Source organism: Athene noctua, chromosome 10 (genome assembly GCF_965140245.1).
Source record: "Athene noctua chromosome 10, bAthNoc1.hap1.1, whole genome shotgun sequence".
Lineage (NCBI taxonomy): Eukaryota > Metazoa > Chordata > Aves > Strigiformes > Strigidae > Athene > Athene noctua.
Window position 1 is genome coordinate 8,999,508 of NC_134046.1, and position 23,139 is coordinate 9,022,646.

Here is a 23,139-nt window from a genome sequence, read left to right on the forward strand (position 1 = left end):
CGTGGCAATTAGAGTAATTGTGCAAAAAGCCGTCTTCGGTAAAAAGTAAAAGAAATTAAGCTGCCACTACAGTAACAGGTTAGATGAAAATCAAAATTTAATGTATTCTCCCTTGTGTCATCTTGTTTTGTCAAGACATCAAATAGAATTGGAAAGTACAAAATAACAAGCCCTTGAGAAATCACAGAAGCCGACCTTTTTGATGTTGTTGGTTTACCTTGTTCTCAGTTATTTGAACAATGATGTTTCAGATTTAAGGGCAAGATAAAGCTTAAAAATTAAAACCCGTTGTCAGTTTGGGGAGGAGGGGGTGTTGTCCCTCTCAAATAACAGAGCATCTTACCTAATCAATGAAGGCAAATCCGTCCAAAACTAGTGCACAGAACAATTAGCAATTCAACTTATTTGTTCAATATTCAGTCTGGGTTTTCTAACATTCATTCAACTTCAGTACAAAGTACAGATCCTCCTGCTAGCAGAGGAAACTGTGCTGGAAAGGTTAAAAAGGAAAAAAAAAAAAAAAAAAAAAAAAAAAAAAAAAAAGCAGCCTGGGGAAGAGATATTTCCCAGTGATGCTTCTCTCCCCAGTCTCTACACGGCCACTTTAGATCTGCATGATATATTTTTTTCCCCTTTCCTTGTAACTGGAAAGCGAAGCTGAGCAAGTAAGCACCTTATAAAAACAAAACAGTACAGGACATTTTAACTGAACTACAGCAAAGTAGTTTCCAGTAATGCAGTTCTGCTTTCAATAAAACAAACAAACTGCTTAAAACCAGCCAAGCCTTTCACCAAACAATAACAAATTTAGCTTATGGTGTCAGGACTTTCCCACAATCTAGTTTTGCAGGTGTTGATAAAACTACCCTTGCTACCGCTTTTCCCTAGCAAAGAGGGGAGAAAACAACATCAATAAGTTATCTTGCTACCGGGAAACATTTTCATAAAGTAGATCCAAAGTGCTGTTGTCCTTCCAGCTTAGGTTTGTCTACAGCAGCTCTAAAATGACTCAGAAATACAAAGCAAGAAAGCACCAGAGCTCTGCAACTGCTTAAACTTTTGAATGCAAAAATTCTTCTCCCCTTACCTTTCTTTCAGCTGCCCAGGGCATGAAATCACAAATACAGAAACCAAAGCATCTTACACCGAAATAGCCACTTGCTTAGCTTCAGTATTTTAAGAACAACATGATTCTCAAGCAACATCCAGTGCTCGAGCACTGCCAGGTTAAAATGCTGCGTAAGAAATCGCTCTGACTGCCCTACATCACTTTCAATGCCTAAAAATCCCCTTTAACCTTCTCCACACAACTGTTGCAACCCTTTTCTTCTTTGCACGCAACTAAAATCAACTCAACTTGCGCAGACGTCAAAGCCCACCGTCCATTAGTGCAATAATCCATCTGTGACCCATTACAACCCAGGGGCGATACGTTACGACTCCGCAGTGGTGTCTGATAACTGTTTATGCCCCAGCGTAAATTTTAGCATGGGGCCAAGAGTTACACTTTTAAAATGTATAAAGGGCTCATCCAGCTGTAGAAGAATGTGAGGCACCCACACCTTCCTGTGAGCAGTGAGATCCCCAGAAAGCCAGCGCTGGGATTTCATTTCTTCCCTGTCAATCCCATTATATTTATGATTTCTCCTTATTTCAGCTGAGTGACTGGTCAGAGCATGTCTCAGAGCTTTGTTTTTTTAAAAAAAACCCAAAATAACGCTGCTTAAAAAAGGAAGAGCACAATGGTACAGCACAGTAAAGTGTATGTTAAACAAGACCAAAAAAACACAACCAACTGTAGCAAACAAAAAAAATTTCAAAGCAGCCCTTCCTATCATAAGCTTTCTGATGATTTATGGTTTACCAACTCAGCAAGGTTACGCAACACTGCATGCCTTTAGATGCATTATTTGAGTCAGTTGAGATTTAATTAAGATCACAGCCTCCAAAATCCCTGTCAAATGAAAATTCACAGAAGACAATACACTATATATCCTCATGCAGATAGTCTCCATTCCATGCTCTGGAATAACATAAGTTAATCCTCGTTTCTATGGTGGCAGACAAAAGTTCACTAATTTTGTTTTCTTTTGACACTTGTGTTGTTTTCTGTTTTATGTCATGAGATCATTCCCTTTTGAGAAGGGGAGGGGAGCTGATATAGGGGGAGAGGAGGGAGAGCAATATGTCTGAATATGGCAGCAGATGTATTTTGACATTCTCACAGCTCTGCCGTGATGTCATCAAGTTTTCATATAATTAACCCCTGCCAGTAAGAGCATCATTTCATGACATCTGTCCATTGGGAAGAGGAGGAAGGAGTCAGGCACAAAACACGCAAAGTGCCTCAATCTTGCTCTCATGCTAAAACCAGAATCAAGCAGAATTAAATTAAGGCTACAAAATAGCACTCACATCTTCCGTATCAGCGACTGGCTCTCCCCAATTCATTACCTGCCCCAGCTGCCTCCTCACCTCGGCGGTGCTCCAACACCACACGCCCCGCTCCTCGCTAACGCCTTCTCCTCCTGATGGTCCTGGGGTAGGGGAACCCCTTCGCCCTACAGTCCAATCCCTCTATATGCTAAACGTGAGCACGTCAAATAAAATAGTATTTCTTACAGGGAAATTGCTAGAACTTTACCTCATTCCAGCGTATTTCTATTTGCATTATCTTAATATCTGCTTCCTTATCTCATGGTTTAGAACTGACAGGTGCTAGCGGTCTTTTGTTTGACAGGCCACTACACAAATAACTGTCTTGCCTGAAAGGGCTAATGCACTACTAATGAACAATAAATCAACTTTGATTATAAAGTGTCAGACCAATCAGTTTGCAGTTCGGCTCTATCACAGTCTAGGCCAAGGCAGCTACTCTGTTTAGGCAGGATTTGGGTTTCATCTCTGCAGCCTTATCAATGAAATTTTTTGGAAGTAGTCACAGGAGATCACTGAAAGCCCTCTGACAGCAGATTTTCCGCCGGCTGTGAGAAGAGTGCCTGCTTTTAGAGACTTCCTAGGCTGCTACTGCAATAAATACACAATCAACAAAAGCCATTTCTTAAGCAGACAGAAGCACGCTCTAATGACATATTCACATATAAACACGTATTTCAGTTGTGACTTTTAAGAGAGCTAGAAGCAAACAGAATTGCTTTTTAACTTGATGTAGAGATGTGTAAGGTGCCTGAAAGCTCTGCACAATAAACAGACTTACGAGGGGCCTGATCCGGCACATTCTAATTTAGCAGGCAGAGTGCTTACTGCTTCGGGGGGACAGAGAGGGAGAGACCCCGCTCCTGTTATAGCTACCGCACACGCACGAGTCGTTCCAGGATCGGGCCCGGGAGCATCAGGCATGAAAATGAGCTTTGCTCCATATGAAAAAGATTTTAACATTTCAGTCTATTTATAAAAAGGCAAACTAGCCTGTGGAAGTCACTTTTTATTAGAAATAAACTTTAGTGATTTATTGTAGTTAGCAATTCAACACTCACTGCAAGAATAAATCCAACCATTTCGTTTTCATAAACAGATCTTAGTCACCCCGAATGATTCACATTTCCTGCCACCAAACTTGTTTTTATTTAAAAATATGAAATGGTAGCGCTTCAAACGCCGGCACATGCACCGAGACGACTTGTGTCGCGTTATGTGGTGGCTTTTCCCTACCCCCAGTACAAGGGCACGTCGGAACCCTCAGTGTTTTGTACAAGTAGCTGGCTTTGAAGGAGTTAATTCCAAAGAGGAAGAGTGTATATGCACTTTGCTCTAAACTTACCACCCACTTCCTAAGGGTTCCCTCCTCCCCACCACCCCCCCCCCCTCCAAAACCCCTCTCGTTTGCACTGAAACACTGCCTGGCGGGGTTGACACTCCACTCGGCTGCACGTAGATCCCGTTACGTTTATTTCACTGGGCTTCGCAACGCTACTCGGTGTCAAAAACAAAGCTCCCTCCCCTAATTTCCCCCTCGGTAAATGGACTGGCGAATCCATCCCCGCAATCCCGGCTCCTGACATTTAAACCTGACCAAAAAAGTATTTTACCCGGCTCCGGGCACTTTCCCTCTCTCCTCGCTCCTCTCCACAACTACAGCCCTGAGGTAAAATCCGCCCGCCCGGCTCCGCGCGCCCCAACTGTCGGAACAAAAGGCGGGCAAGGCGCAACACCGAACCCAAAACACTTTTTTTTTTTTTTTTTTTTTTTTAAAACCTTCAGCAAGTTGCCAAGCTCGCAGGCGGCTGCACACTCCCCCCCTCCTTACCCCCCCTCCGCCTCCCGCGGAAGGAAACAGCGCGGAAACTCCGACCCGCACACGAGGAGTCACGACGGCGCAAGATGAAGCATCGTTTGGGCTCTTTCCGCCACTTCGGGAGCGGGCCTGCCCCCCCCCAGACACACACACCCCCCTACCCCCCCCGGCACCCACCTGGGCGGCGGCGGGCGGCGGGCGGCGCGCCGGGCCATGGAGCGGGCTGGCGGAGCGGCGCGGCGCGGTGCGGAGCCTCCGCGGGTGCGGGCGGAGTGGCGGGGCGCGCTGCTCGCGGGCTGCCGCGGCGCGCCGCCACCCGCGCGGCCCCGCCCTGCGCCGCCGCGCACACCCCGCCCCGGAACGGGGCGCCCCGCGGGCCCGGCCCTCCCCCCCCTTTCTCCTTCTCCTCCTCCTCCTCCTCCTCCTCCTCCCGCGGAGGGCACCGAGCTGCCTCCGCGCCCTCTGACCTGCTGGCCGCGCTCCCGCCCAGAAACTGTTTAACACACACACCCCCCCCCGCAATAAATCTGTTTTGCAGCGAGTGGGTGCCAGCAGCGGGGGGACGTGGCCGGTAGCCCAAGGCTGCCGGTAGCCGCACAGCACCGAAGGAGCATCTTCCCCTCCTTCTCCCGCAGCAACTTTCTCTTCTCCCGTGAAAAGTGGCTCTGAGTTCTCCTCCCGCCTTTCCCGACAGTTCTGCCCCTGGAAGCTCAGGATTTCAGTATCACAAAATAATGATGATTTTAAAAAACTAACCACAAGAAGCTTCTAACGGGAGTTTGTGCCAAACCAGAGTAGGGTGCCCGGCCTGCGAACGGGAATGTCATCCAGTAACGACACTGCGGTGGGATGCTCAAACAACCCCCAGGAAGCTCAAACACACCCTGGGATACACAAACACACCCCGAGATGCTCAAACACCACCCCCCCACCCATGCCAGCACCTGACCCCGCGAGCCGTGGCTACCTGGTTTTAAGGCAGCCAAACCCTCGAGTTCGACGGAAGCAAAACGCGGTGTTTGGGTCTGTGGTACCTCTGTAACAGGCGGTTTCATGTCACACAGAACAAGGTTCCTCGAACTCTCACAGGGATGAGCTCAAAGAAACATTTTCGTGGCCCCCTCCCAGACTTTAATACACGCACACAACCCTGTCAGAGGGCTGTCGCCAACCCAGGCACTGCCACGGTCCCAGTAACCTATTTTCTCCTACCCAAAAAGCTCCTATCCACTTCATCTCAGGCAGTAATTCTTGGTAAAATCTCTCCTGCTATTTCAATTATTTATTTTTTTTTACATTTTCACATAGTTTCTGAAGACCAAACTGATGCAGATACTTGCTTTACGTGAAGTAACTGAAAAGACAGAAGCCTCCCTGACACCGTTCGCAGGCAGAACTGTACTTTATTTGCAGGAGTCGAGGGCTGATAGACAATAGCCCCATTAGTTATGCTGCTAAAGAACCTCACAAGAAGCAAAGACAAAGGACCCAATTTACTGACAACTTGTGATCTGATGTTAAATGGGATGCGATACGGATTGCTTTCCACCCTAAAGTGTTTTCGCGTCAGATAACAAATTTATTAATGGGATTTTTTTCAGGTCACAAAAATGTGACCCCACCCTCTTATGAATATTTAATAAGGGACTAAGGGCATCTTTTGCAAGACCCTAAATCTGCCAGAAACAGCCTACATGAATCAGAAAGCGCCTGCCTCTTAAAGGGGCACACACGCACCGAGCAGGTCAGCACATAAAGGGCACGGGAACAGCCGGTATTTGTAAGCATTGTATGTATGCAAAGTCAAGCAAATAAATACGCACACACTCCAACACACTGGATGCTCAATAATAGTATAAACCGGTAACACATGCAATGAACGAGTAAGAATAATCGCCTGCACTTAGAAGAATCCTTCTTGTCCTGGACTTCAAAGTCATCTCGAGGAACATGGATTGCTTTGGGGAATATAATACAGAATACACAGACCTAAAACTTTTCAACAGTTTCTCTTGCATACCTCCTCCTCCTCCCTGCTGCATTCCCTAAGAGCATTGCTGTGGCAGTATCCCCAATGGCACCGGCAGAGAAGGAGCATCTCTAGGAAACTGCTCTGCAAATTTAATCCAACTAACTCTGTGGTCGCAAGGAGAGGGCTGCATGCCCGGACAGTCTCTGCAGAGCAGTCACAGGATGTTCCACAGACCCCAGTTTGGAAATGTTCTGATCTATCTTGTCTTCCTCAGCACAAACTTCTTAACCACACGCAACCCTCAATTCTATAAAGTCACATCTTCAATTCTTATTTTCCAACACGGCCTTATCCAGGTACACACAGCTCAACGAAAGGTGGGTGTCCTCCCCTTGCCCTGACTGCCAGCTGATCACATGCCTTTGGACTGAGCTCTGATTTACTGTATTTGTAAAAAAGACAAAAAAAAAAAGGGGGGTAGGACTCTATGGCACTTTGTTCAAGGTGTTTCTCTTCCTTCCAGGGGCAAAGAAAAAGCGTAACATAGTAATTCAAGCACAAGGCTGTGAGCTACAGGCAAAGTAGAAGCACAGTGCTGGCTCTGGCACTGACAATTCTCCCCAGCCTTGGGCAAGTCACCTAGAAATTTTGGTGGTTGTTTTTTTTTTAGATGGCTATCACGCTGAGGATGCTTCAATCTCTGAGAGCACAGTTTGCAACATTTCTGGGCTGGCTCTGGAGTTGCCTGCATGCCCACCACTTCAAAGGCAGTCAACAGCCTCAACATCTCCATCTCCTCATCTGCAAAAAGGGGACAATGCTACTCATTTCAGGATCTTCTGTAGACCAGTATTTGCAAAACACTGTGAAAATGAAAGGTGCTGTCTAAGCATGGGGCGCTGGCCACAGAACCTGCAAGCCGTATTTTGAAAGCGTTTTATACCCTTTCATGTAAAAGCTTCATACCTGCAAGCTCAGCCAACATCTGCTGTGGGCTAAAAACTTCAGTCTATTCCCTTAGTAACGGAGATGGTAGCACTTGTTAAGTAAGGTCACCATGAAATATAATGCATTTCCAAGCCAGCAAAATATTTTAAAAGACCAAGAAGAACCATAAACTCCCACTTTAATTCCATTTCATTATGGAGAGTTATCACAGAGAGAGAAAATCAGACAGGGATGTTCAAAACAGAACACATAAAGTAATAAATGAAAAGTAAGTGGGAATGAGCATGGCAGACTAGGTGGCTACTTGGCACTGTGTGCCCATGAGAACTGATCTGTATTAAGTGGTGGTATCAATGCCTAGGGGAAAGAAAATAATCACTGGATACCAGGCTCTAAGGTCCAAGTGAGAGAAATAGGTTATGAATTACGATGAAGATGAATACAGTGGAATATATGCTTTTGTTATGCCGTTATTTTACACGTCCACTTTATCCACAGACTTCTGCAGGTACCCATCCATGCAGAGGCCATGAACTTGCCTATCGAAAAGCCTCAGCTGCCTGCAGGGCAGGGGAGAAATAAAGAAAAGGCAAGACATCCACATAGTGCAACCTCCTCTAACCAGAGTTAATCTGCACCAAATTAGGAAATTTTATGTCTAGTCCCAATATGAGGCAATTTTATCTAAGACAGCAATTAATCTGTTCCTGTCCTCAGGATGTTCCCCTGGGCAGGCAGGGCCAAACAGGTCCCACTTGGCTCTTCGGCAGCAGACGGTGGGCCAAATCCTGCGCCCCACTCCCCAAGGACAAATCTGGGAGTAAATCAGGTGACCTTTGGCGCCGGTGCTGCTGTGGCACGGAAGAGCCCGCCCGCCCGCTTGCCAAGCCTGGCAAAGGCGACTGCCAAGTTACGCTGCTCGGCACGCGGGCTAGAACCATGGGCCGGTTTAAAAGCAAGCTGCTGTTTGCAGTTCTGAGGGAAAAAGCCATCTCGGATACTGTTCCCACTCCTGGATCCCCAGGCCCATTTTTGTGGGGTTAAATCACATTTTCCTGTTTTGAGAATGCTTCATTTTCCCTTGTTGCTGTTTGAAAGACCTACAAAAACAAATGGGGAAAACAACTGACTAAACAGGAAACAGTGAAACTTATTACCCACAAAGTGCTGAGAAAAAGGACAAAGTAAACATTTTTTTGGGTCATTTTTAATAATCTCAGCTAGTGCCCTCATGGTAAAAAATCTTTAGGCACAAAAGAGATTTTTACGTTGATGGTGTCTAACAAAACAGAACACCAAAGCAATTAACATTTCAGTAATGCTTGTGTCCCTGTTGCTCTTCTTTTTCTGATGTGAAACTGTCATTTTCCTTATTGCCCCTGCAAATTCTTCACGAAGAGGCTCTTTAAATCCCCTCAGTGTCGTACAATGGTTTAAATTTCACTTCATGGCATGCTTTAAATTACCATTCACATCTTCATTTAATGCATCATTTTATAATGCCAGTGTTACTAGTTAATTTATATATACACAGCAGGATGTGTCAACATTCAGGTGAGTTATGAATATGATTGTGCAGGAGTTATGGAAGACATTTCAGCAAAATTATGGTTCCCTCTAAACATAAAAATATTAATAATGAATCAAACATCACAGGTAAACAACAAATTTTATATAATTGCACCCCCCCCATGCTTCCAGATAAATAAATAAATAAGGCAACATTTTTGCTCTGCATTCATATTTGATTGATCTTAATAAATTGCCATCTCCTTTCCTAATAAACTGTAATCTCTTGTTTCCGCCACAAAGTAAAATTTATTAGCACACTCTTCTACCAGCAGGTCTGCATCACTCACAGCACAGTGTGCAAATTGTTCCAAGTATGCTTGGGCATTATTCATAATTTATTTTTCTGCCCCAAAGTACACAATATATTGAAAGGTAATCACCACTAACTGTTCTCGGTTACTTTCCTTAATTATGTGAGATAGCATTTATGTCACGTACAGTAGAGGAAACGCTGCAGTTTCCATTAAAACTCCATTTTTTTTGCCATGGGTTGAAACACAGTGTTTGCACAGAGAAAAGCTTCTTAGGACAGGAAAAACTGGAGGTGGTATCTGGTAGGAGATGGCAACACCTCCACTTGAAAAGAACAACCCCTGTCTACCAAAATAACCTACCGGGCATGACAACAGCGATGGCTCCGAGAGAAAAAGTAGGTGTTTTGTCATGATGTTAAAGTTGCCATGGTAAGAAAAAAAAAAACACAGAATGAAACATCAACAAAACAAACGTCAATCAAACACATTTTTGCCTGTTAAGTATTAACCAGTGAACTCCTGGCCACCCCAGACAGACCATCTCCTGCTCACTGCCTCTGGGCAGGCAGGTGGGCGCTGCAGGCTGGAGCAGCCCCAGTGCCCCCAGCTTTGCATTTTGAGGGGGATCACCCCGGTCTGGGGCTGGTGCAGGTACAGCTGGTGTGAAATACAGTGTTAGACGCACTGCCCTCTCCTGGTAATCTGCTTCTATCTTCAGGAGGCTTAATGCTTTGCCTCACAGCAAAGAATCCTCTTCTAAAAACCCATACCTACTTCCACAGCAACTTCTGTACCCACACCCCTACACATGTATCACCACAGATTTAAATTAAAATTAATCGGATTAAATATGGTCCCTTTTATGTAAAAACACCTATATCAGTTTGTTACGCCACTTACTTGTGCACAGCCTAGGATTGCCAAACTATATATTCTGGTTCAATTGTGAGAATAACCTGTTAACACCGCTGGGCATCTCACCGTTTTTTACTCACTCTGTTGGGAATGCATGTCGGCATATTTTCAATAAAACACCTTCTTAGCAGTAATGGGCCACTGTTCTCATTTCAATGGTCCCCAAGGTTTCATGATCCAGTATATTTAGCTGGCTCATAGTTCCAAGTTCTCCTCCAACATTCAAAAGCTACTTTTAATTTTTTTAAAGAAGGCAGCCATGGGAAGAGCTTTTGCTTATCTTTCCTTTCAAAAGGAAAACACCTAACACAACATACATACAACAATTCGAATTGTTTCCTAAAGAGGTGCTGAGGCACCAGCCCTCGTGGTTAGACATGAGCACGCGGAGAAGCTGCGGCACTGCTGATGCCACACAGGGAAGGAGTTTGAGAGCAGCACCGGGATCTCTGCTCCTGCTAGAACGAACAGGTGGCACCACGGCTCCAGGAATCAAATGCACCTCCAAAATGCCAAAAAGCAGCAGAAGAGTGCAATTTGCAAAGCTAGCAAACAATGCTAAAGCCAAGAAAACTTACTGCAGGCAGGAGGACACAAAGGAGCCCTCCTAGATGAGCTCTGGTTGCCATACTGGACTTGCAAGGTTTCCTTGCTGCAAGGCAGTGCTGAACTACCAGGAGGAGCTACTAAAGGTTACCAGCCCAGGTTCCCCTCTATACGGACAGAAAGCATTTTCTGGAAGCAGGGCATGGCGAGGGAGGCCTCCTCATCACCACCACCCTGTGATGCACGTAGGGTGCCTCTCCTCCTCCTCGCTGTCTCTGGGTCAGGAGCATCCCCTCACCCAGCCAAGCAGGATGGGGGACGGGAGGGGAAGGCGGTGGCACGCTGCAGGGCAGGAGGAGACCCAGCTTCAGCACAGACATCCCCTGGCCTTTGGCCATGTCAGTCATTTTGATGGTGCATGTCTGGTTTCACATGGATGAGAAACAGCCAGCTGTACAGGCTAAGCAAACACCCCAACCACAGGACTTTGCTCTCAGATCCCTTGGGGTCATCCAACCGGCTCAGAGTCCTTTGTGCAGCACTAAGCAGGGCTCACTGTGCGCTTTGGAGTTTTCCTTTGTACTTCCACTCCGGCCCTTTGCAGTGTAATGTTGCTATCCATCACTTCTTCCCAAATAAACGGGGCCCGAACTGAACTCAAGGACAGGGTCCTCCCCTCCCCAGGAAAACTGTCCACAGGCAAGGGTTATGACCCACGGATGTTTCCTACCCAAATCCTGCTGACACTTATCCCAATCCTCTTCCCCCCATCCCGAGCCACAAGAAAAAAGATGATGCTGAGAGGTAGCAGGTCTCTGAGCCAGGAGGGGATGTGGTAGGGCAGCCAGCACCCTCTCCTTCACTGTACCCATCATGGCAAAGGGTGAACAAGCAAGAAAAGGGATTTGTCTGGGGCCCCTTAAAACAACAGCAAGAGAAATTGTGCCTCAGATGTGCCTGAAGATTTTGGGCAGGGCTGCCTGGGTTGGAAAATCGCAAACTCTCTGCAAAGTGTAACAACAGAGTAATACTACAAAAATTCATCTCTGCAAGTGAAAGTGTTACTTATGCTCTGGAAGGAGAGGACAATTCTCTGCTGTTAAATGCAGCCACTTCTGGGTGGATGGTGGCTGCAACTCTGCCTTACAGAGAGCTCTGGAGGAATTCAGGACACCTGAGGCACCAAATCCTTCAGTCGAATGAAACTGCAGGGTGATTAAGCAGAGAGAATGTAACTATCCAAACTGTAATTTGGCCAGCACAATGGATCTAACACCCCTATTCTTGGGAGGAAAAAAAAATAAGTACTGTATTTGAAGTTCAAAATCTAATTAACTATTTGAGAAAAAGAATTCTGTTTTTAAAGAAAATTCCTAACAATATAAAGAGAATTAGTGCCAAAGTTTTTGAAGAACCACATAAAACGGTATGAAAAACGTATGATATTGTAATAATAGGAATGACTGGATTTGCTCAAATGTTCCTTATACCTTATAATACAAGAATAAAATACAGTGTAAATCCTTCTATCTACATAAGTTCCCTGTACAGAAAAATCTCTCCTTTAATAGGTTTACACCTTTAACATGTATTAGTTTGGAAAAGTCCTAGGGTATAATTATACATCTTGGCTTGGCACATTAATAGCTGTTCCCTTCATTTACTGATTTCTTTTACTGGTCAATTTGCTATTTTACTACACTGCTTGCACAGCTCAGCTTCCCAGCGGCACCCTCTGCCAGCAGACCCTGTGCCAGGAAGGGGAGAGGGTCCGAGCTGGCCACAGGCTGTGTGACCCCCAGGGATGTGGGTTTTGATACCTTGTTCTTGGCCATCTGTACATATGGGGCTCGTCTGGGATGTGGCATTTGCATCCACGTGTGCCAGTGGGCCATGGGTCACAGGCAGAAGGACGCGGAGCTGCCCCTCGCTTCCTCAAAAATCTGTGCAGAGATACGCCCTTTGGGCCCAGGAGAAAACGAGCCAAGCCGGGCTTCTTTGGAGCTTCTTCCCACCTTGCTGGCCATGTCTGCTTCCAGCTTGCTGTGGACCACGCATGTGCTCTGCGGCGCCGTCCCCTCCGCTGCACAGGCTCCCGGCCCTGCGTCCTGACAAGCCGCTCCGTTTCCTTCCAAACCCCCTCTGCTGCATTGCACCCCTTGATCCCTCCTTTGTGCCAGGCTTTCTCTGTTGTCCCAAATTCTGCTCTCTGCTCCCCTGGAGCTCCGACCCCGTTGCTCCTCCTTGCCTTCCCTCTTCCTATGGCTTGAGAGACCCAGAGATGCTCACCTGGGAGGGGATGCTCACCTAGCTCCACCACACACCCGAGAAAGGACCATTTCCCCATCACAGAGAAGGGACACCCCTAATGATCTACCCTACCAGTCCCCGCAGGTTCACTTTGCATCTCTCAGCTCCAGGCTCAAAGGCAAAGCTGGTGTTTGCTAAGCCTCCGTCCAGCTTTTACAGGTTTTTCGACAGTTTAAGAGGGTTTTCTTGTGTTATAGCGGAGCCATTCATTTAATGGCTTTTCAGCACTGCCATTATAAACCAGAACTTTTCAGGTGTTTATTACTCAGCCTTAAGAATCGGCTCTATGCTGAAATTTGGCAAACAAAGTGTCAGCCTAGGAGAAAATTTTATTTTTTGCCAATTTTGTGCTCTAAAAAAATGACCCCATTTTGGCCTCCATAAAAATGCAGCTTTTGCTGCCTCTGTGACACTGGTGAAGTAACAAGTCAATATTGTAATATTGCCAGTAGAGCTGCAGTGATTTAATGCCTAAAATTGCTTTGAAGGTGAAGAGCGCTATTGAGCTGCTAATTATTAACTATTATTACTGATCCTGCCGCACAACAAAGATGCAAACAGAAAACAAAGGGAATATGAAACGTCACTGGGGAAAACGAGGCAGAATTGATATGAGGGTCCAGTGCTGAGCACGGAGTAGATGGAAAACAAAGAGTCAGGAGCACTGGCAGGGTGGGGCCCTCCAGCCAATGCAAGAAGAACGCATGAACTGATACGGAAATATTATTTTTCATTTTCCAGGACGGTATTTCAAATACAAATAAAATACAAATGATACCGTGTAGCTTGCTCCACGCCAAAGCTAGCAATGATGTAGGATCAAAATCAGCTCTAAACCAAGCTGCACTGAGGTCAACAGGGACCTCATATTGCTCAGCCGGAGCCAAGAGAAACTTTGCCATTTAGTTCAAAGTGCAGAAGACAGATCCTTGAAGGTGCTGAGGACGGGCAACCTTGCCTCAGCAGCCCAACAGAGGTTTGACATAAAAATGGGCTGGGAATTTTAAAGAGCCCGAAAGATGTAAGCATCCCCCAAACCTTTGGGATCCTTTCAAATCCCATCTGCATGGGGGCAGCAGCATCAGCATCACACACGCCCCAAAATCTGACCTAGGCTGATCTGACTTGGCTGAACAGAGAGGAAAGCAAGCTATCCCCACTCTGCACCGCCCAAGCCCCTCCGTTGTATTACCTTAAGGGACTGTGGTATCATGGAAGAAAAGTAACAGAGTGAGTATTTCTTCTGTGGGGGAGAGGGTGAGGAGCAGGAGGCAAGCGAGGCCAGGGCACACTTCCATTTGGAAAGTGCTGTATCACAGCAGCCGAGAGAAGTCATCAGGGCTGCTTTCAAAGATAGTAAAAAGAGAAAACAATTTATCTTTCTGGAAACTTTCTGCTTGTCTAAGTGGCAGCTATTTAAATACAATTAACAAGCAAATGATTTTAAAATTACAATACATTTAATAAGGCAGCATCACAAACAATTTGCATCTCATTAAAGTGTTTGAAGCTGCAGAATCAGCCTCCCAAATGGGCTGCACATCAAGTGGGAAACCCAGACACAGTCAACAGCTTCTGCACCATCCTCTCTCACTGGACACATGCTGGGAGGACGTCAGAGTGGAGGGGCTCAGTGGTCCAGCCGAGCCCTGGGCCAGGCCAGCCCTGCGGGGAGCTCCGGCCACGGCTCCCGGCACAAGGAAGGATGCCACGAGCCAAAGCCTTGCTGGAAGTGGGTGTAAAACAAGGAAGGAAGGAAGGAAAAGGGTGTGTGTGGTTGTGTGTGTGTGTGCATGTGGGATGGGCACTTTTTAATATACATTCATGAACAAAGCGTTTGAAGAGATTTCAAGCTATTTACTCAGCGATATATATAATTAAAAGTTTATAGATTACACCACCACAAGCCTTCTGAGATTGCTGCTGGTTTTGGACACACATTAATTCCCAGGAGCCTCCTGCAGAACAATCCCATACTGACGCGTGCAGCAGGAAAAGCCTCAAACAAGTAACAGTTTTAAAAGCTTCCAACTCACTTTCAACTGTGATTTACTGTGGTGGCTCCATTTAACCTGGAGGATGCAGGAGCACTTCCCAGATCACACACCACTTCCCCACGTGCCTTTGGCTTCCTTTAGAAGGACACGCTCCTGCACCTAGCCCCACTCTCTGGATCACATTCTAGGATACAGGCTAGGTACTCTGTTTACGGGCACACGTGTGGGTAAGGGCTGCTGTTTTCTCTGTCAGCGTAGCTCTTGCCATACAAGCCCCTTCTGTTACAGCCCATGGAGGGGAGTGATCTGGCACGAGGCTGGTGGGAAGCCATTGCCAGTGGGAAGGAAGGAATATACACAGTAGCTCTACAGGTGATGCATTAACAAATTCCTAGATGAATGAGGAATGCAGCTAAACATCCTTAATTTCAATTAGCAGAAGGCTTGAAGGCAAGGACACCCATGAGAGAGGACATCCCTGAATCTGTGTCCCTGAGTCACTTCTCACAATCAGCCTAAAGCGTTGGCACCGTCTGCTAACAGTGACTTACACACCAACCACACCTTTAATCCAAAAGCTTGCTCCAAAGTACTGCATGAACTGAAAAGACACAAACAATACTTTCTCTAAAGTTCAGCCCAAGTTCTGATACAACCTTTTACTTTCTGTGTCTAAAACGGGCTCTGAAGCTGCGCGTGACAGTTGTTTAACGCTGCACAGCACAGTTATATACAACACTGGCAGGAGAGAGCGAGAAAATAGTTTACAATTGAATCTGCAGAGGAAATTTGGGTAAGTTGAATGTAATTATCCATTTGGAAGTTAGCCAAGGGCTGGGACTACTCAAAACCAGGAGGGGAGCTGTAAGAAGCGACCGGTTTTGCTCGTCCTTTGAAAGGCAGCACCTCTGAGCTGCCCTGTGGGCTCCCGTTCAGTGCTCCTCAGTGGGGAGAGTGGGGCCAACTTATCTCCTGTGCTGCTCCTGCCAGGGAGCCTCTGTGGGACCCAAGAGTCCCATCCTGCTGCTGAGATACCTGTCAGCTGTGACAGGGGGGCCGGAGGCACTCATGCCCTGCAATGCCTCTGCGAGGGAGGTGGCAGCTTGAGCCCAGGAAGCCCGGTTAAAAAAAAAAAAAAAGAGAGAGAGAGAAAAAGTGACTACTAATAAATAAAAAACACTGGTAGAAGCAAACCAGTCATTATCTTGCCAAACAATGTGGATGCAGCTGGATGCTCTGGGTGTAGCTGGTGGCTCTGGAGCCCTCCGGGTGGTTCCTGGGTCTCTCCATCCCTGGGGCCATCACCACCAGTGTGCATCACCCCAAAGCTTTCTGCCCAGAGATGCCACCGACTATTGACACAGGCCTCCTGCGTTCTTTTTTCAGACCTGTGGTTTCATCGTTTGTCAAAACAGGATACTATTTAAATTTTAAATGCTACGATTTAAACAAAGACGAAATAGTTACTGCTGTTTTAGCAACCAGACACAAGGCTCTCCTCATGTACACACCATTTTTTTGCTTTTAAAAGACATTTGTCCACATTTGCCAGCACGCTATCTCTGCGAACCTGGATGCGAAGACAAGTGTCTAAGCAAAACAACGATCACTTTCTATGAATTACTGAACATGTGTAATTCATTTATCTGTAATATTGTGCTAAACTCAGCTCCAATTAAACAAATGAAAACACCTGCTTAGCACACATAGATCTTTCCATACCTCAGGGGAAGACACATCAGTGTGCTCTGTAGTACAATCTGGCTCAGAAGCCTACACTAACAATGTAAAGCTGGGGTTTATTTTTTTCTTACAATACACATAGGCAAGAAGATAAATACAGACAGTGAGATTTTGGGGAGGAGTATTTGTTTTTAATATTTCTATCTTTAGCACGTGCAGTTCTGTAACACATAACCGCTCATCAGGGGCTTCTCATGGGCACTCGGACCTGAGGGTGTGCATCACTTCAGGGAAAAAGGTGGGATAATTAAACCTTCAGAACACTCATAACTGGCCTCAGACCTCATCATATTGTAAAACTACCAAAGAGACCTCACGTTAACATAGCTATTGAGTCAGGGAGAAGATGTTTCCCTCTCTTGTTGTGCTGATGAACCATGGGCATCCACCAGCACTGTGGGACATCCCTCCTGACCACCCCACCCCCCCACCCCCATCAATGGCTTGGAAACACATCGCAGGAACACCCAAACCTGGGTCACCCCAACCCACCGACCAGGGGGGTGAGACCGCTCTAGGTACCCCGAGGACCAAGCAGCAGCAAACAACACACATCCTCATCTCACATCCCTTTTGAACTGACTGAGGGGTGTCCCTTTGGGGGTGCTTAGGAAAGGGGGGGTGCCATGGGCACCCCTGCCCAGGGCTGGTTTGGGAGCTCCGGGTGCTCTGCTCCGTGCAGCAGCTGCCATCAGGAGAGCCTGCAGCCTGCCAGATCCCCTACACTTCACTCATTTCCTATTCTTTACTTAACTGCCTGCAGACAATAAGCTGTCAATCAGATCCCCACAAGAACATTTACAATTATCTTCCCTCTCCCGCACCTCAGCATGGCCCCATACAAAAAGCTCCATCCTAAACTGTTCACACATGAACCATTTGCAACACTTCTATTGCTGTAACTGCCCTGACTTGAGAGGCGTGTTAGGAAATTGAATTTCCTCGTGTTTTCAAATAAAAGTACTTTGGTGGTGAAGCACAGAAGCAAAAGAACAGGCCTCCTACAGGTGTGAGGCAAAAGCAACCAGGAATGGAAAAAAAATGCCCCAGTAATTATTATAGCATCCCATACAAGGAATACGGCTGTTTGCTGCTTTTTTTTTGTTTGCTTTTTTCCCAGCAAAATCAAACTTACAACCTGAAAGTGTTTTTTTATTTTATTTTCTTTCCTCTTTTTAAAATTTTTTTAAATTTATTTATTTTTTTTTTTAAAGACAGGGTGGTCCCCTCCAATCACTCCTGAAGAATTAGCAACAAAACAACGCCACAGTTTTGCAGCTGGCCCTGCTGCTCTGATGTGTCCACTGCTGGGCTCTCCCAGAAGAAATGGGTTTGTTTTTCTTCTGGGTAGACACAGCTGAGTGAAGGACTCAAAATGAGCACACTTTCCAAGCAACAAGCCCAAGTGAAAAATAACAGTGATGGAAGTCACAAACATAACCTCCCTTGTAGTGCCAGTTGCGGACATTGTGATTTAAAAATATCTTGTGTTCTGCACTCTATTACGACTCCTATTCCAGAGAGAAATCCCCAATATTTTGGGGGCACTTTCCCAACACTGCAGCCTGGGAGACTGTCCAGGATGGGTCCAGTCCTAATAGCACCGAAATCACTGCCATCACTAAACTGGGGAAAAATCAGTACAGTCATCATTCACTACACTGTGACTTTACTGATTTTCTGCTCAACTGGCTGCTCAAGGGTTAGCGTGGTTAACGGCAAGGAGATATTCACTCTCCCATTAATTGATTTGGGCAGCATCTTTGATGGCTGTCAAACAGCAAGGTAACCATTGCCATTATTGCTTTTTTTCCCTTCTATTTTTAATTCTTGTGTAGACTATTTCTACAACCTTTTCTGATGAAAAATAACCTATCTGATATTTCCCCTCTCCTTTAAAATGTTTATCCTGCTCCGAATCTGCAAGGTGTAATATCATCAAGGAAGGTTAAGTTTCACAGAAGCTAATGGCTCTGCTGTGTGCTCCCACCACTTTGAAAAGACGAACAATAGTCCCTCAAGTGTTGCTGCCAGTGGCACAGCAGCAATTCATGATGGAGGGTTAGAAATCTGAAATTAAAATAAACTGCTTAAAACCTGCAGATAGAGAGAGAGATGCCGGAGACTGAATAAAATGGGACAATCTCTTAACCCAATCAACAAAGTCCTTATTGTTCCAGTTTAAGACAAGTAACGTAGCAATAAATATTGAGCAAAGGAAGTTAACCTGTATCCACAGCCTTTGAATAAACACAAAAGTAAAATCAATGCCAGGCCTTTGGCTCTTGCCAACTTGTGTGCTTTACTTGTTCTTGCTTGGCCTTGTTTTAACTTTTGGGGATTTTCTTTGCCTCCTCTGTTGTTATTCATATTTTCCTGTATAAACCCCTTATCACACAGTAAAAGCACAGACAGAAGGAACCACCAGCGTGCAATTAAACAACGTGAACAACAGCTTGGTGGCATTCTGCAAATCCACCTGGGTGCAGGTGACCAGGAAGAAAAGGGCTGGACAAGATGCTGACCCACAGCCCCTGTGGAGCCAGGGGAGCCCCCACCTTCCTCCCACACCCCTTCTCCCCACTGGCGACCAGACACAGCCCTGCAGACCTCTTTAACCATCAAATCCAATTTGTTTACCCTGTAGGACTGCACAGGCAGCATGTGGCATCTCTGAAGGATACAGGCACATTCATCTCCACCACAAAAGTTTGAGCATTCAGCTCTTGACCTGAGTATGAACAAATGCCTTGGTTAGTTCTCCTTTTGCCTGAAGTGGTTTATCCATTCCCATGCCAACACCTCAGCCAGTAATACAGGTTTTCACAACAAGTATTAATTCTGACTTCACTTTTAAATCACATTTTCTTCATTTGAGCATTATTATTCCACAGAACCAGGCGTGAGCATCATGCAAAAGGCATTCTGGTCCACAATTGTGAATACAGCTGTGTAGGCAGAGGAATATTTGTTTTCCAAGTAATTTGTGCACATTCACAAAATTACAGCTGTCTGCAGTTCTCCTGAAATATCTGCCCTGCTGTTTACAAGTCATAAAATATAATCTGTCTTTTGTAGGGCTCCAACTGGCAAATTTGGAAAAATATATATATAGATATATATGTGTGCATTATTATTTTTCTTACACTCAGAGTGGCCACTCCCTGTTACATACTGGGTATTAAGCATGTACAACACCAGCACGAACTTGAGGAGCCACCACCCTGAGACAACAGTGGACCAACCTTTGTAAGATGTAGGCGGGCCTCTCTAATACACTTTACAGGTCACTCATCGAGTTGTGTCTCACTCTTATCCCAGAGTAACCATCCTATGAAGAAGACCACGTGTTACAACCCAGCTTCAGGCAACAGGTTGCCACTTTGGCCCGAACACAGCTCACGCTGGGATGGAGCTGGGAGTTTCATCAACTAATAATGCAGTTAGTGACAACAGTGACAGATCAGCAACATGCAGGTCTTTATGCATCTCTTCTTGCAAGCAAAACCAACAAGATTAAAATTACTAAATTTGCACTGTGGTTACGAACCAATGGGCTAGGTTGGTGATTGGCATCTCCCAACAGGTTTGCTTCAGATGTTTATCCAAGCTATTAAGAGTTTGCCAAAACACTTCTATTGATTTTTAATTTTTTCTTCCCCAGTGAAAGATGGGAGAATTTTCATAATTATTTCTGATTTTTGCCTTTTGCTTTGTAACTGTAAGGATAAAAACCTGATTCTTCCAAAAGTTGTCTGAATGCACAAAATAGCATTTCTCAAGGACAATGAAGTCCTTGGGTGAGAAATTTTCCATAGCATATGTGTACCGCACCTGCACAACAGAGACCAACTTCGCTCAAGGCCTGGGACACAAACCATGAATAACTCTTCAGCCCAAAGTTTTGATAAGGAGAAAAATGCACAAAACCAAACATCCTACCAAGAAATCACAGTGGACGTGATCACTGCCCTTGTTCAAACTGGAACTAATCACGTTGGTACTACTGGAGTGACTTTGGTATAAAACTGATTTGAAAGAAAAATCAGAGGAAGGAAACTAGACCCGTCTGGGATCCTTTGACTTCAGCATAGTCCCCAGATAGCTGTCACTTAAACTCAGGACAAAACTGGCCCTAGCTATTTAATTCAGTGTTATAATCCATCAGAGGTCCGTGTGGCTGCACAGATGCATTGTAAAAGCCTTGAAACTGAGATGTGCCACACAGGCTAATAACTTAAAAGATGGCAAAATATTAATTGAAGTCATACCACTTCAAAAACGCATGCCACAGTGACAGAACTGACAAGGAAGAGCTGAGCTTTGATAATCACATGTACCGCTTTAAATGCCCTCGATGCACGTGCTCCACATTACCTACTCGATGCCTGCTGGCACGTGGCACGAGCTCCAGAGCTGCACCACGACTCTCGTGATGTAATGTGATGGAGGACAACTTTCTGCTGGGCAAACGGTACCAAGCTACGGCGTTGGCGACCTTGGCAGCTCCAGCACAGGCACCGCTGCCTGCTCACTCCTCTCTCTGACACCCATTGCTACCTGAGCTCCTCCCGTCATCTTCCCACCTCGCTTCAAAACGCAGTTTCAGAAATTTTTCAGCTAGACACGCTAAACCCAGGATGTAGATTTTCCAATTAGTCTCTGTTTAAACATCTGTTGGTAGACTGCATTTAACATTAGTTATTTGAGCAAAGCGCAATTTGATTAGGCTGTCTGAAACACAGCCAAAGTCTGCAAAATAATAGCTCAATTAAATTTTGTTTTGCTTTCATTTGTCTTATACTTTCCTGAGTGTGATACAGTTGCATATAATCAAGTAAACTAATTCCTTTCAAAATGAGAGATTTCGGTGCCTTTTCCATCTCCTCTCAAAGTTTATTTAATAATCTATTCCATCTTCTCCATGCTTCACTGAACTTCATCCTGACACAAAGTACATTTCTTCCTTGTGCCTTCAGTCTACATTAATTTTCTGGGCTTTCGATGACTTGAGATTATGCGCCATTAATGTTACACCTTAAATAGATTAGTAATTTATAAAAGGCAGATTACATTTATCAGAAAAATAAAAACATGTCAGCAGCACAGCAGCCTTTTCTTTGCACACACCACAAAATATTTTGCCAACCTGACAACACAGTGGTAAAACTGTCAAGCTCCAAACCTACATCCAAGTGGCATTTCCAATTGTTTCCCTGGGTTTAGTTTCTACTGATTCTGTTATGTTGCACTTGTTGCCCTGAAACTTCAATATTAGCTCTAGAGATTTAAACACATGAGGCAAACAGCTGCTCTCCTCCACTCAAGCAAGCTAGATCAAAATGCCTTCTCTCCTTCTCTCCTCCTTTTTTCCTTTCTTTTTAAACCAATTGCTGTAACTCAAGTATTTCTGGCAAAGCTGACGGTTTTAGGGCAAAATTCTGCACTGTGATCATCACTGCAGATTCCTCCAGTGCATACTTCTCTTCGGTGTACAAGGAACACCAGAGCTTCCCCACGCTGCCTAAAGAAACTTTGCCTTGAGGATTTAAAAAAAAAGAAAAAAAAAGTCACAGTAACTTAGGTGCTATGTAGATGTGCATGTGATTTAAATTTAAACATTAAACATTTAAACATTAACTTCTTTCACACTTCTGTTAAAGGAAAAAAAAAAGGATGCATTCTTTGAGAGAAGAGATTTCTTTTATGGGAGGAGATTTTTGATCCATAGTACTTTTTCTTTCGTGTTTTTAACATATTTGTTGCAAAGTGTGAACACAAAGGGACAAGCTGAAATAGGTATCTGGCAGGCTCTTCCCCAGCGCGTGCTGCTGAAAGCCACAAGTACTACTGCAGTTGTTAAAAATCTGTTATTTTGATGCAGAAAGCGAGGGGCTCCTCCAGCACCGGTCCAGCTCTGCCCTGCCCTGCCACGGGCAGTACTTTAAAACACTCCTACCACAAAATAGCCTTAAAAATCAGAGGCAGATAAAGTCCATGGAAGTTCAAAATGGGATATGTCCTATTTAAAATGTAGAGAGCTACTAAATATGACAACCATCTGATGTATGAAAATTATTCACAACCAAAAACAGACAGTCTGGAAATAGCTGGGATGACTTCATTTAGACAGAATTACCCAAATCTGTTTCTAATATACACAGTACACATAATAAATTTTTACAATATGACAAGGAAAACAAACTTAATAAAAGTTCCTGATCTTTTGTTACACAAGCAAGCTATAGCCATGATATGTTTATAATATTTTGCCCATGATATCACAGCTAAGTAACAAAAGCTAAGCAACACAAAAAACAGTTACTAGGTATGACTTCACCTCGCGACTCCCGTAATGACATCGCTGCACACATCGCCCCAGCCTACCACCTTCCCCAGCCTACATCCCGTGCTCGACAAGCACTCGCCGTGTCGCTTTTGACTAATAGTTTCCTTTCTATTTCTCCCAGGCACCCTTGGACTTGGGAAGCTGCGGATCTCTATGACGAGAGTTTGTTTTTTTCCAACTACACCAGGACTCATCTGAACGGTAAGAGATTTTTAGCCTGTTTCCTTCACTCCTGGTTATTTGACAAGTGCTTGAAAACCCTGTTATAAACAATCTCT

General features: G+C 45.1%; 1 protein-coding gene across 8 annotated transcripts in view; it reads right to left on the reverse strand.

The window, feature by feature from the left end:
* Positions 1–23,139, reverse strand: part of FOXP1 (forkhead box P1) — a 391,592-nt gene that overhangs the window by 83,575 nt on the left and 284,878 nt on the right. The window contains exon 1 of one of the 8 annotated variants that reach the window (XM_074914735.1): positions 4,433–4,543. The exons of the other annotated variants lie outside the window; for them this stretch is intronic. The gene's annotated coding sequence lies outside the window, so the exon portion shown is untranslated. Of the gene's footprint in view, positions 1–4,432; positions 4,544–23,139 lie in introns of those variants that run through there. 8 annotated transcript variants of the gene reach the window in all.